Genomic DNA, 13,692 nt, shown 5'->3' with positions numbered 1-13,692 from the left:
TAGAGAAGTCACAAGTAATTTGTGATTAATAATCAAGCATCCAAAATATAGCAATGTAATTTAAAGAAAAAGAAAAATAGTACACGTGCCCTCCCATAGAGAGAAATGAGATGTGATTAATTTAGTGATCAAGGGCATTAGGGCCAGTGCAGTAACTAAGGAGATGGTTCCAAACCCACTGGACCAAAAAGCGGCGTCGGATGCCGTTCATATTATACGTGGCGCCCTGTCCGTCGTTCATCATCTGGCCCGTGTAGGAGCCGCCGCCCCCAGTTCCGTAAATGCCCTCGCACAAATCCGCAATCTCCACCGGGAAGACGGGGTCGCCACCCGCGTACCAGGCGTTAACTAAGGGGTTGGTGGCGACCTCGGCTATCTCGTGCGCAATGACGCTAATCATTCCGTCAACTCCGACGTCGCCGTTGGGGGACTTGACGGGCTTGAGATTGGGAATGTATTTGGGGACGGAGAAGGGGTAGGCGCAGATGCCGGGGCAGAGCTTGGCGGAGTTTCCGACCCAGGCGTAGGGGAGCGTGTAGCCGACGATGGAGGGGAAGGTGAAGTAGTGGAAGCCGCAGACGTTGTTGCAGAAGTCCTGGACGTAGACGTCATCTGACGTCAGCAGGAGGTAGAGGCCGCCGCGGGGGTTGATGGGGAGGGGGCGCGTGGAGGCGGAGACGGCGGACTTGATGAGGGACTGCACGGAGAGGCGCGTGAGGGACTTGCCGTGGCCGTAGAAGCGGTCGCTCTTCTCGCCGCCGATGCGGACGGAGCGGGAGATGTTGGACCCGGTCTGGTCGGTGTACTGCTGGACGGTGCGCCACCACGAGGCCACGGAGGGGGGGCGGGACGCGGGGGCGGAGATGGACGAGATGAACTCGCGGATGATGCGCTTCTGGGGGGTGCGCCAGCTGCCGTACCAGATGGGGTAGACGGTGATGTTGCCGCTGAGCACGGGGCCCATGTGGTACTTCATCTTCACCAATTCCGACGACCCCTCGTATTTCTTCGACCCCTCGAACACAGCCGCGGTGGCGTTGCGCGGGGAATCGGGCCACGGCCGCCACGAGATGACGGGGGCGGTGAAGAAACAGAGGATGAAAAACAAGGGTAGCATTAGCACCGCCGCCGCCATTGGTGAATGAGTGAGTGAGTGAGTGAGTGAGTGAGTGAGGATATTTTTTTGAAGATGGAAATTGGAATTGTGTTGAAATGTAATGGAAGCCAGATGGATTTTTAAAAGTGTAGGTGAGGTTGTGGGGCGCACACTCAAGGAATCAATTTTGTTTTGATTTTTGTCGTAAAAACAGGTTATTTATTCTATACTAAAATTTTTAATTTATTTTTTCTTTTTATAATAAAAAAAAGGGTGTATAATTAAATATCTTTAGCCTATCGTACTGTACTGCCTGATTTTAGGTTCAAGTAGATGAAATGTTATTATAGCAGTTTAATTTTGCATGCAACTATTCTAAGAAGAAAGTACGATTAGCAGACACATCCTTTTATTAATCGTACGAGACGATAACGTGAGAGCCTCTTTATTAATGAATCTGAGTTCTTGATATTCTCTCCGTGGCTCCGTTCCTTATTAATTGAGACATTTTATTTTAGTATGGTGATTAAGAATAGTGTGTTACATAGACACTGAATAAAGTAATAAGAGAAAATAAAATAATAGAGAGGGTTAATTTTTGCTAAAAATGGAAATGACTCAATTATATTAAAACTTTTCAAAAAAAAATTACTCAATTAATATGGAATGGATGGAATAGTATTTATGAAGTAATTTATTATTTTTCTTTGGTTTTATGTAATTTTAAAGTGTTTTACGGTTTTATGAACTCATTTTAGTACGCTACGTTGTGTCTCATGAATATATGAAAAAAACGAAGTTCGAGCTAAGTAGTGAGCTTATTGAGGAGTTGAGAGGTTCGCATGGAGCCATGGACAGGACCATGTTAGAGCATCTCCAATGCAAATAGGCCAGCCATAGGCCAATCACTCTCTCTCCCTGCCACGTCAGCAGCACTAAAAATTCACCTGCCACATCAGATTTAGGTCAGCCATAGGCCAGCCGCAATAAAAATAATTCAAGAAATACTACACTTACGGAATTAAAATTATGATTAAATTACGGAATTAAATTTACGAGACATGTACGGGAAAATTCATTAATTGCATTTAAAAAAAGGTACATAGATAAAAAAAATTACATAATAAAGAAAAAAAACTATCAGCGTGCAGTCCTCCGTGCCCACAACTCTTCAATTATATCCTTTTGGAGTTGAATATGAGCATCCACTTGGCGCATGTCGGCATATTCCTTGAGGCGGCCGACTTCATAGAGAGGTACCCCACGTCGTACGCTAGGGGTGGCCGTTCCGTGGCTTGGACTGGCTTCATCGTCATTGGCCCAACTAGTCAGTTGTACGACTTCGTCTTCGACGATCATGTTGTGCATGATAATGCAGGCGTACATTATTTGGGAAACGCATTCGGCATCCCACAAACGCGTTGGACCCTTAATTGCCGCCCATCGAGACTGGAGCACACCAAATGCGCGCTCCACGTCCTTGCGCGCCGACTCCTACCTGTCCGCAAAGTAGGCCTTCCTTTCATCACTTGCGTGTCTGATCGTCTTCACAAAGACAGGCCACCTAGGGTATATCCCATCCGCCAAGTAGTAGCCCATATCATGCTGGTTGCCGTTGGCCACAAATGAGACGGCTGGACCGATACCCTGACACTTCTCGTTGAAGAGGGGTGACGAGTTGAAGACGTTGAGGTCGTTGTTCGACCCGGCTACCCCAAAATACGCATGCCAGATCCACAGTCGGTAATCAGCTACGGCCTCGAGGATCATCGTGGGATTCTTTCCCTTGTAGCCGGTCGTGTAGGCCCCCTTCCAGGCAGTCGGACAGTTCTTCCACTCCCAATGCATACAATCTATGCTGCCTAACATCCCGGGGAACCCATGCTGCTCCCCGTGCATCTGCATCAAATTCTGACAATCTTGGGGAATAGGGCTTCGAAGGTACTCCTCACCGAAAATGTTTATCACGCCCTGACAGAAAAACTTCAGACATTCCAGAGCAGTCGTCTCACCGATGTGGAGGTACTCATCCCACATGTCTGCCGCGTCTCTGTAGGCCAACTGCCTGATTGCCGCCGTGCACTTTTGAATAGGGGTGTGGCCGGGTCTGCCAACCGCATCGTGCCTGAAGCGGAAATACAGATATCGACGCTCCAAAGCGTCGACGATACGCATAAACAACTTCCTGCGCATTCTAAAACGCCGCCTGAACATGTTTGCGGGAAACCGCGGGTTCTCTGAAAAGTAGTCGTCATATAGCCGCTGATGTGCAGCTACGTGATCCCGATCAATCACTGCTCGGCGGTGGACAACCCGTGGAGGGCGAGGTATCGCCTGTTGTTCCACCCTACGCATGTACCGCTTCATCTCGCGGTTCATGTAGGCCTCCATAGCCTCGTTCATCCTCCGTTCGTACTCCTCGGCATCCCCACCACTACCACCACTACTACCACCCGCGTTACTCATCGCTCGATGATGCTCTTGTACAAAAATTTAGAGAGAGAGAAAACTCGTTAAAACAAGTGGTGCAAATGAAAATGAAACTAAAACCGCGTTTATATAGGTTTTCAAAAAAAAAAAAAAAACGAAAAAAGGCGCTGGCCGATCGGCACGCCACAATGGCGGCCAGCGCTAGGCGATCAGCTAGCCCACGCCGCTTTTTTCGCCGATTTCGGGCTGGCCTGCTGCAATGATTTGGCTAGCCGATCGGCTAGCGACGCGAATCGGCTAGCCGGTTGGCTAGCCGACATTAGAGATGCTCTTATATTGCCATGTGATATGCTTAGACCACTAAATATTTTCTCATGTATAGTAGCAGATAAAATGTTGGTAGAGCCTTTACTGTGCTGTTACACGTATTCAAATAATTTATTTTTAAATTATAATATTAAAATATTAATTTTTTCTATATAATACTATATTAAATTTTGTGTGACACATCCCCTGGCACAAAATCCAAATCCCCACTTATATTTTTTACATACAAATATAAAGTAGAGCATTTATTTTTCAATATTAAATTTTATGAGATGTTTAATAAATTAGAAATAGTTGTGTTTTAATTTTAAGAAACATGACGCTTTCGAGTGATGCATTCCAAAAATAAATTTGTAACTGTCACTTTAAATTCAACTAGTTAAGATCTATTTTACTTTTAGGTGTTCTTATTCAATTTTTTTTTCTACCTATACTATTTATGCAATCATTATTTTCCGACAATCATTCATGTTCCTTTTTCTTTGCAATTTTACCCATATGCATTCTCCGATTTCCAGCTTTCGGTGCTCAGATGATCAACTTGGTAAGGGCGAAAGATGATTTTTAGTTAATTATTATATCATTTATTTTAGATTGAACAATAAAAAATTAAAGTTTTTGATCGAAACATAAGTCACTTTCCTTCTCGATTATGTCCCCCTTGATACCTAAGTATGAACTAGTATTGGAAATGCAATTCAATTTGTATGATTTTATTTGAGTCGACAAAAACAAGTCTGGTGGTTTTTATTCACGCCTCGGATCAATCCGAGCCAACTTTTTGCCAACCCAATATTGTATATCTAAAAAAGAATTTGTATATGAGCATGCATAAGACATAATCAACTGTTTGATAAATCAAAATGTTTATGTATTGAGGAATGGAGGTGGAGGGGTCCCCTTCAAAAAAAAATAAAGAAGAAAAGGTAAGATGAAATTTGGAAGGGGGGTATAAATGAAGGATTATTTTGGGCGAATAAATATTCTTTTGTTAAGTGGACCAAGGGTGTTTATCTTTTGAACTCCAAAACAAAAGTACCCTTCTAAGTATGGGGAGCATACCATATACTCATGCTATGCACCTACACTTGTCACTCTTTAATTTGTCCATGCCCCTTCATCAAATTCTTAATTTTACTAATTTTATTTGCTTTAATTTTCGTGGGAATACACACTCGTATAAGAATGGTAGATTTGGTATATGCAATTGAAATTCTACTGTGATTGTGGATCAACACTTAGAAATTAGAATCCATTTGATATATGAAATTGAAATTGAAATTGAACTGGAATTAGATTTCTATAAATTGAATTGAAATAATGGGTATGAGATTGTTTTTCATGTTCCACTGAATTGGTTTTATTTGTGAAATATGCATTTTTAATGCTAAACACAAATCCAGTGCTGAACTTCAGCGTCGCAAGGTGCATTTTAAATTTTTGATGCCTTTTTCTGGAGGTAGTAAGAGCATCCGCAATGGTGCATAGGCCAGCCATACGCCAGTCATTCTCTCCTCTGTCACGTCAGCAACACTAAAAAAACCACCTGCCACGTCAGATTTAGGCCAGCCATAGGCCAGCCGCAATAAAAACAATTCAAAATATACTACATTTACGGAATTAAAATTACGATTAAAATACGGAATTAAATTTAGACACGTGTACGGGAAAATTCATTAATTGCATTTAAAAAAGTTACATAGATTAAAAAAAAATACATGCATAATAAAGAAAAAAAACTATCGTCGTGCAGTCCTCCGTGCCCACAACTCTTCAATTATATCCTTTTGGAGTTGAATATGAGCATCCACTTGGCGCATACTGGCAAATTCCTTGAGTCGGCCGGCTTCATCGAGGGGTACCCCCTGTCGTACACTAGGGGTGGCCGTTCCGTGGCTTGGACCGGCTTCATCGTCACTGACCCAACTAGTCAGTTGTACGCCTTCGTCTTCGACGATCATGTTGTGCAGGATAATGCAGGCGTACATTATCTCGGAAACGCATCCGACATCCCACAAACGCGTTGGGCCCTTGATTGCCGCCCATCGAGACTGGAGCACACCAAATGCGCGCTCCACGTCCTTGCGCGCCGACTCCTGTCGTTGCGCAAAGTAGGCCTTCTTTTCATCACTTGTTTGTCAGATCGTCTTCACAAAGACCGGCCACCGAGGGTATATCCCATCCGCCAAGTAGTAGCCCATATCATGCCGGTTGCCGTTGACCATGAATGAGACGGCTGGACCGACGCCCTGGCACTTCTCGTTGAAGAGGGGAGACGAGTTCAGGACGTTGAGGTCGTTGTTCGACCCGGCTACCCCAAAATACGCATGCCAGATCCACAGCCGGTAATCAGCTACGGCCTCGAGGATTATCGTGGGGTTCTTTGACTTGTAGCCGGTCGTGTAGGCCCCCTTCCAGGCAGTCGGACAGTTCTTCCACTCCCAATGCATACAGTCTATGCTGCCTAACATCCCGGGGAACCCATGCTTCTCCCCGTGCATCTGCATCAAATTCTGACAATCTTCGGGAGTAGGGCTTCGAAGGTACTGCTCACCGAAAATGCTGATCACGCCCCCACAGAACTCCTTCAGACATTTCAGGGCTGACGACTCACCGATGTGGAGGTACTCATCCCACATGTCTGCCGCGCCTCCGTAGGCCAACTGCCTGATTGCCGCCGTGCACTTTTGGATAGGGGTGTGGCCGGGTCTGCCAGCCGCATCGTGCCTGAAGCGGAAACACATATATTGACGCTCCAATGCCCTAACGATGCGCATAAACAACTCCCTGCGCATCCTGAAACGCCGCCGGAACATGTTGGCGGGAAACCGCGGGTTCTCTGAAAAGTAGTCGTCGTACAGCCGCTGATGTGCAGCAGCGTGATCCCGATCAATCACTGCTCGGAGGTGGACAACTCGTGGAGGGCGAGGTATCGCCTGCTGTTCCACCATACGCATGTACCGCTCCATCCCGCGGTTCATGTAGGCCTCCATAGCCTCGTTCATCCTCCGTTCGTACTCCTCAGGATCCCCACCACTACCGCTACCGCTACCACCCGCGTGATCCATCGCTCGATGATGCTCTTGAACAGAAAGTTAGAGAGAGAGAAAACTCGTTAAAACAAGTGGTGCAAATGAAAATGAAACGAAAATCGCGTTTATATATGATTTAAAAAAAAAAAAATCGAAAATCGGCGCTGGCTGATCGGGCCTCCACAATGGCGGCTAGCCGATCGGCTAGCGTTTCGGCCAGTGACGAGCGATCGGCGAGCCCACGCCGATCCGCTCGCCGATTTTGCGCTGGCCGACTGCAATGGTTCGGCTAGCCGATCGGCCAGTGCGACGAATCGGCTAGCCGGTCGCTAGCCGACCATTGCGGATGCTCTAATTCTTTTGGGGATGAAGTAACATCTAATTCGAGGGCAAATAGTTTCGACCTGTAGGAAAATGCTTAGGAGTATTTTTAATTATCAGCTTTTAAGAAAGGTAATGAAAAGGGAGTTGAAAAAGTTGGTGGGATGTGGATCCTACTTTTAAAGTATTAGTTTTATAATAAAATATGAGTAGAAATGGGTTAGTAGAATATGAAGTCCACTATCAAAAACGGTAAAAAGTAAAATGTGACAAACTTTCAGGGGCAGACCGAAATGGTAAATTGTGACAAACTTTCAGGGACGGAGGTGGTAACATTTAGTACTATAAGAGCATCCGCAGCGGTTGCAAAAACGCCGCCCGTCCGTGCGTGCCAGCGGTAAGGACGAGCTCGTCCGCCGCTGCAAGCCGTCCGTCCGTGCCAGCGGCTCGGCACTGCTCTTAAATAAGAGCATATCCGTGCCGCTGAGCACCCTTACGTGGCGCTGTCTGATTGGCCAACGGCTTAGCCGTTGGCATATTCAAAATTTTTATTTTTTTTTATATTCGAAATTAATTTAAAAAAAATGTTTTTAAATAAAAAAAATATTTTCCCACTTTCCAAAAAATTATATCCGTTTTCTACCCACTTTTAATTTTTTTTTCAATTTTTTTTTTCCCAAAATTCACATTTTCATCTATAAATATCCCCACTTCAACACAAAAAAAATCACATTCTCATCTATTCTATCATCTAGATTCTCTCATCTTTTTTCTCATATTCTCTCATCTAAATTTCCACCACACTACACAATATCCGGCTCCGGCGATCACCCCTCCGTCAATCATGGTTGGAACCACGATTGGTTCGACTCCGACTCATTCCCTAGTCCGAAAACACAATTTTCGGCCCCTCCTCAAACCCAAGGTTCGCAAGTTCCGGGTGGCTACCGCCCTCCTACTCCTACTTCTATTCCTACTCCTACTCCTACTCCTCCTAATCGTGGCACCTGCACCCCGTACACACCGGGTGAGATGATGGCGATGTTCAAAGCCTACTTGGCAGTCTTTGAAGATCCGGAAGTTGGCACGAACCAAACCGGGGAAACGTATTGGTGGCGCATCACTCGTCTTTACAATGAAACCCGTCCGGGGGGAACCATCTATCGCAATGATAGTATGGTGCGCAATTGCATCTTCAGATGCAACGACGCAATCGGTAAGTTCCAGGGGTATTACCTCCAGGAAGAACGGTCGGCGGGTAGCGGCACGAGCGAGCTCGACATCATCAGTGCCGCCTTGGCGACCTACCAACGCATGGAGTTGAAACCGTTCAAGTACCTCAATCGTTGGCAGGAGGGGCACCAACATCCGAAGTATAGGGGCGGCGTAGTAGCATCCTCCTCCAGCTCCTTTAGCAAACGGTCGAGGTCGGTAGCCCTATCCAACGGCGCATCCGATGATGTGGCTACCCAACTTGTCGGAACTAACTTGGGTAGCCCCGACGCTGGCCCGAGCAGTTCCCGCTGGCCGCAAGGAAGGAAGAAGGCGACGGCCACCCGCCGTCGCGCCCCGACTCCATCCGCCCCGCCCCAGCTCCAGCTCCCTTTGTGCCTCCTCCACCCCCGTACAACTCGCTGTGGGCCCTCTTGGGTCAACTCTATATGAACGATACGTCTAACATGACTCCCGACCAACTTGCAACACATGTGGGAATGATCCGGGGTCTCAAGAGAACAATGGATAGAAGACTAGACTTCCACGGGAGTATTTTTTAGTCTTTAATTATGTAATTTTTAATTTGTAAGATTTTAATTATGTATTTTTATTTTTTAGGATTTTAATTATGTAATTTTTATTTTTTAGGATTTAATTATGTAATTTTTATATTTTTAATGTAGTTTTATATTGTAGAAATGTTTTTAGTAATTGAAGTAGTTAAATTGAATAATAGAATAGTAGGACCCTTGAGCTTGTCCTTAGCTAAGAGCACGGATGTGGGTGTTGTGCTCTTAGCTAAGAACAAGGAGAAAAAGTGGGTCTGGACCCATCTCCATACTCTTAAAATAAAAGCACGGATAGAGATGCTCTAAGTTATGTCTTTTACTTCAGTTTATTGCCTTCACGCTTGACATTAGTTAGCCAATACATAAAGATGTTTATTCATAGAGTAAACTGCAAAAATGGTCCATGGACTATGGGTTTATCTCGCGTATAGTCTTTGGACTTTAAAAATATCGCCAGACATCTCTGGACTAAGGATTTATCTCGAAAATGGTTCTTTTTCAATGTTTTCGGTCAAAAATACCCTTTTGGGGGGTTTTGGGGGATTTGGGCAATTTGATCTTTTTACACTTTTAAGATTTAAAATCTGATATTATTTCAGTTATGTACTTCACTAAATCTGATATTATTTCAAAATTATCATTCTTCTTCCCTTTCGTCATCATTCACTTTGTTTCTTTATTTCAAAATTAGATTTAATTTTATAAAATTAAATTTTAAATTTCAATTTTTAAATATCAATAAAAAATTTTAATTATAAAAATTATTAAATAACAAAAATTAATAGTCATAATCAATATTTGGTGGTGTCTAATATTTAATCAATAAGGTATGACAACCAGGGGCGGAACCAGGAATTAAACTCAAGAGGGGCAAAAATATACCTAAGCAAATAATTGAATAATTGAGAAGGGGCATTTAAGAAGGAACTCAAACAAATATTCAAATTTAAAGAAAAATTAGTATAGATGAACATTTTTTAACATGGGCAGTTGCCCCACTACAAATACATGTGGATTCGCCCCTGATGACAACGCCTTAGTTTTAATCAATATTTAGATCATATAACACGATTTATTCTGAAATAAATATTCATCTAATGTAAGACTAATATAATTTTCGTTTATTAATTTGAAAACAATCAAAATTTACTAAAAAAATTCAACAAAAACAATCCTATATAAAAAATTTTAGTAAGATCAAATTTTTAGTCTAACTTCACAATATTCAATCACAAACAATTATAATAACCGAACGAAGGCTAAATAGAATAGCTCTTATTTTTTCATCATGTTTAATGTTATTTTCTGTACTTCTTCAATTCAGCTGAATATTATATTAAATAACAAAAATTTAGTTTTAATCAATATTTATAGTGTCCATGAGTTAATAGTTTTAATTAAAAAATTTATTGATATTTAAAAATTAAAATTTAAAATTTAATTTTATAAAATTAAATCTAATATTGAAATAAAGAAATAAAGTGAAGGGTGACAAAAGGGAAGACGAATGATAATTTTGAAATAATATCATATTTAGTATATAACTGAAATAATATCAGATTTAAAATGTTAAAAGTGTAAAAAGACCAAACCCCCCAAAACCCCCAAAAGAGTATTTTTTACCGAAAACAATGAAATGGACTATTTTCGAGATAAACCCTTAGTCCAGAGATGTCTAGCGATATTGTTAAAATCTAGGGACTATGAGCGAGATTTATAGTCCAAGGACCATTTTTGTACCATTTTTGTAGTTCACTGATTATATATTTAGAGTGTGACTTCGATGAATACCAAAATAGTTAGGATTTGTTTTCTCTTTCTCATGCATTCTTCCATTATTTAAGAGAGAATTTAAACTTTATTTATTTTAATTTTTGTTATTTATTACTAGTATAGTATTAGTAAATTTTACTCAACGGACTAGACATGAATTCGTGCATGAAAAAACAAAAGGAAATTCACACTTTCCTTAACTTTTTAATATGTAGTAGTAGTAGTAGTATTATACAAATTTTGTACTGTATAATTTTATGCACGATAAATTAGATGAGATTCGCAATATGAAATACGTACAGTACTATTATTAGTCACATGTGTGAAATATACACAAAAACTATTATTGCGAGACACCTTATTTTATCGTTAGTTAGTACACTGCATGTACACATGCACTTTGGTGGTGTTTAGCCATCTACATCAATTTGTTAAATTTTCATAAAAAAAAGTTTATAAACAACTTATAAATAAAGTGTAGCCATGTTCATAAATTTGTTAAACTTTCTAAAATGGACTCTCTTTCTATTCTAGTAAAAATCTATAAAATCACAGTCTCCACTTACCTATATTCTCGGCATGCATTCGAATACTAATTTATGCGACCATATTTAAAGTTGAATTGTATAGTTGAATGAACGGCAATCCCTTATTTATTTATCGGGAGATTGGTATCAGTATCACATACCCATTCAATACTGAACTACTTTATGAGCAGCCCATATCTTTTTATCCATTAAACTCCTATTTTCAGTCTGGACCACACACATGCAACAGATTTAAATTTAATGTCAACTTTATACCCAATTTAAATAATTCATCTATTTCCCTATGAAATCGAGGCTAACTTTGCTAGCTTTCTTATAATATTTGTTCTAAGCTAAGAGCATCTCCAACGGTCCTCTTGCCGTCAGCAAGAATACGTACGTGTTTTTATTCTGTTAATTTTTTTTAAAATTCATAAAATATTGAAAATAATTTGGAAAAAAAAAATCGGATTCCAAAAAATATAGCTGTTTTTCGAACTTTATTTAAAAAAAAATTTGATTTTTTTTACATCAAATAGTAGTGATATCAGTCAATCTTTCTCATCAAATGTCAATTTTTACTTAAGATAGATAGGTTTAAGTTTGTGGTTACAATTCCTAATTTTGTAGCCTATATATACAAGCATGTTCTTGTGTCTTCAATTAGGAAGCAACAAGATTAATCAATTATGCAACAACTTTTATAATATTTTTAATAATTGAAGTATTTAAATTGAATAATAGAATGGTGGAATCCTCGAATAGTGCAAGAGCATGATTTTACGGAAGAACATGGATGTGGGTGTTGTGCTCTTGCGGAAGAGCATGGAAATAAAAATAAATAAAGGTGGGTTCGGGCCCACATCCGTGCTCTTGGTAAGAGCGTGGATGTGGATGCTCTAAGTGTTTCATATTCATTGAGATGTGGATGTCTTAGGGCATCCGCAGCGCATCTCGTCGCTGTCTCAATCTCGTCTCTCCGAGACGAGACGACATTGAGACAGTGATGCAAGCTCCGTCTCGTCCCTATCTCATCTCTATCTCGCCTCTTATCTCTTCCGGAAGAGGAGGTTCGTGAGCTGTCTCGTGGCGACGTGGTGCTCTCCCATTCGTCCGTGACGCCCGCGAGTGGGCGTCGTTTATATCCATTAAAATTATTTTTTTTTTGTTTTTTTTCAAAAAAAAATTCAAAAATTAAAATAAAAATTAAAAAAATCCCAAAAATTATACTAGCTGTTTATAGCCGTTTTTTTTCAAATTTTTAATTTTTTTTCAATTTTTTTGAAGCCTCCAATCACTTCTATAAATACCAAATCATTCCTACAAATGATCTTCACTAGAGAACTCCTTCTTCTGCTTCTTTGCCTCCATTTTTTTATGATTTGAGTTTTGAGATTTTGAATTTAAGTGTGCAATTTTTAATTTCTAGTATTTTAAATTATGTATTTTTTATTTTTTTATGATTTTAAATTGTAACTTTCTTTTATTTAATAAAGTGTGTTTTACTATTTTTATTAATTGAGTTGGAAATAAAAATAAAAAATGAAATTGACTGAATAGTTAAGGGATGAGATGGTTAAGAGATGAAGGGATGCATGTGTTGTCTCTTAGTTAAGAGATGAGGTGAAAAGTACAGTGGAGCTCATAAATAATGAAGAGATGAGATGGTTAAGAGATGAATAAGAGATAAGGATGTGGATGGCTTTAACCTCATCCTTGTGAGCACTTCGGTGCTATAAATTGACTAATTAATTATGTTTATTTTAGAATATAAGAAATAAAGTTGTAATATTTCAAACCCAACTAAGAGTTCAAGGAAAAATAATTTTTGTTGGCTTGTTTCTAATTTTTTTCTTCCCCTTCTGTCTCTTTGTGTGTTTGTTGTGTCTGTTGTTTGGTTGAAATATTGTGGATGCCCATGATTTTGTGAACCTTGAAGTTTGTTTTCTTGTTGCGTTGTTGGTCTTTACAATGAAATTTATTGTTCATAACTTTTTGGATTAGAGTATTTTATATATCTATCAAAAATATTGACTTACTAAAAACAAACAGGGTGCCCCATGGTGGGGGCAGAGTTGGTTTTCAACAGTTGTGTGGATGTATTTATTAGTGGATTTTTTTTCTTCACTTTTTCAATATGGGGTATTTGCATTTCCAATTAAATTGCCTAACTTTATTATTCATTCATCCCAAATTGAAATTTCAAGAATAGACGCTATTTAATTTGAATCAAATTTTATCATTTCATTTCAATACTATAATAAGTTAAGCATGGTATTTACTATGCGATACACCTATTTCACTTAACTTGTGTTCTCTTTAGTTACAACTATACCATTAGAAACGAAGGGTTTAAAAAGACAATAATTTGTGCTAGCTATCTCTCACTAACTATTAGCTTT

General features: G+C 40.3%; 1 pseudogene; it reads right to left on the bottom strand.

The window, feature by feature from the left end:
* On the bottom strand, positions 1–1,232 carry LOC125186445 (protein EXORDIUM-like 3 pseudogene; annotated as a pseudogene).
* Between the last annotated feature and the right edge of the window lie 12,460 nt (positions 1,233–13,692).

This window comes from Salvia hispanica, chromosome 5 (genome assembly GCF_029641045.1).
Source record: "Salvia hispanica isolate PSC_SH4W2 chromosome 5, Shi_PSC_v1, whole genome shotgun sequence".
In the NCBI taxonomy this organism is placed as follows: Eukaryota; Viridiplantae; Streptophyta; class Magnoliopsida; order Lamiales; family Lamiaceae; genus Salvia; species Salvia hispanica.
Note: the sequence above shows the minus strand (reverse complement) of the source record. Positions and strands in the feature narration are given on the sequence as shown.